We start from the raw sequence: 1,950 nt of genomic DNA on the forward strand, positions 1-1,950 counted from the left end.
CATGAGTTCAAAAATATATAAACAGGATTTCTCAACTATGCAAAATATAAGGATGCAATATGAATTATATGAAGGGCTTCATGGGCCTAAAAGATCAGAGACAGCTGCAGTATGAGCCAGCTTGTCAGAAAGATATTAAGGAAGGAAAAAAAGAATTTTAGGGAGTGGTGATTGCAGGGCAAGATCCCACCCAGCTAAACTTATTGTTTGCACTTACAAAGGCAGGCAGATCTCTGAATTCATTTGCCATGGTTTTTAAAAATATATACTTGTTTACTTCTTCTAAGAGTCAAGAGGTAAGGTCGTAAAATGCTGATTCATGAGATGATCAAAAGGCAACCTGGTTAAATGATTGGATTGATATGTAAATAAAAGCCTGGGCTTTTGGTATGCAAGAAATGGCTGTTTAGAGAGATAGTATTTCTTTTTAAGAATTCGTCTGGCAGGGCTTTCTGACTTTTGTCAGAAAACCCAAGAATTTTTTTCTAACGGGTTTTCTAGCTTTTTTTCTGGAAAACCCATGAGCTATTCAGAGAGCTTTTAGAATTTTTTTTCTAGCAAGTGGAGAGCTGTCTCAAGCAGAACACAAGGCTGTCAGCTTGTGTCCATGAGTGACTTCGGGTCATTTCTTCTGCTGCTCCCAAACACTCCTTCCTCAGTAACCCCTCTCTAAGTTGAGGCTGGACCTTTGCATTCCCAGATGACCCTGGCTTGTGTCAAAGTGACAAAACACTAATCAGCACAACTGGCTTATCTAAGATCATAACAAATTAAAATTAAATTATAAAATAATGCATGCCATTTTGAGTTTTACTTACAGAATACAGTAGCATTGATGGCCTGCATTTGTGGTTTCACAACTTTGTGATCATATAAATTACAAGGAGTGTTTATTAAAAATTAGCTTCCTTGACCCCTAAACCTTGGAGCTTCTGATTTATCATATCTGAAGAACAATCAGAGAAACATTTTTTTCTTTTCTTTTATTGAATATTTCAGAGGAACAATTTTATTCTTTTTCTTTTCTTTTTTTTTTTTTTTTTTTTTTTTTTTTCGAGCTGGGGACCGAACCCCAGGGCCTTAATGCTTGCTAGGGCAAGCGCCTACCACTGAGCTAAATCCCCAACCCCCAGAGGAACAATTTTAAACAATGACATAAAGAATTATCTATCTTGGTGGTGGTGGAGCATGCCTTTAATCCCAGCACTTGGGAGGCAAAGGCAAAGGCAGGTGAATCTATGAGTTCGAGGCTAGCCAAGTCTACACAAAGAAGCTGAGAAGAAAGAAAGAAAGAAAGAAAGAAAGAAAGAAAGAAAGAAAGAAAGAAAGAAAGAAAGAAAGAAAGAAAGAAAGACAGACAGAGAGGAAGGAGGGAGGGAAGGAAGAGAAAGGAAGGATGGAAAAGAAAGGAAGGAAGGGTCTGTTTAAAAAAAATTGGGAAATAATAGTTTTCAAAGTCTGAATGTTTGAATAGCTGGAATATCAGAAAAGTTTAATAAATCAGGATCACATGCCTCCAAAGGCTGTGATCAGTGTACTGTGCTGATACTGTGGCCCTTTAATTAAATTAAAATATATTTATTCAGCCTAGTTCCAGTGAGTTCCCGTACAGCCAAAGATACATAGTGATACCCTGTCTAGAAGAGAAACGTTACTTAAAGTACATATTTTATTAGTGTGTGTGGTGGTTTGAATGAAGACGGCCCTCATAGGCTTATGTATTTGAATGCTTGGGTGAGGTTGATAGAGCTGTCAGGGAAGGATTAGGAGGTATGGCCTTGAGGAAGGAATTTGTCTCTGGGTGTGTGCTTTGGGTTTCAAAAGCCCAGTTCACTCACTTACACTCTGCCTCATGCTTGTGGTGTAAGCTCTCAGCTACTTCAATACAATGCCTGCCCGATGCCCTGCTCCCTCCACGATGGCCATGGACTCTAGTCATCTGGAACGGTG

At 38.8% G+C, this 1,950-nt stretch overlaps 1 non-coding gene across 1 annotated transcript; it reads left to right on the forward strand.

The window, feature by feature from the left end:
• The first annotated feature begins 415 nt into the window (after positions 1-415).
• Positions 416-475, forward strand: LOC116894911. Its single transcript, XR_004387113.1, has one exon. It is a non-coding gene; the product is annotated as a U7 small nuclear RNA (small nuclear RNA).
• Positions 476-1,950: the final 1,475 nt, after the last annotated feature.

This window comes from Rattus rattus, chromosome 2, assembly GCF_011064425.1.
Source record: "Rattus rattus isolate New Zealand chromosome 2, Rrattus_CSIRO_v1, whole genome shotgun sequence".
Classification (NCBI taxonomy): Eukaryota; Metazoa; Chordata; class Mammalia; order Rodentia; family Muridae; genus Rattus; species Rattus rattus.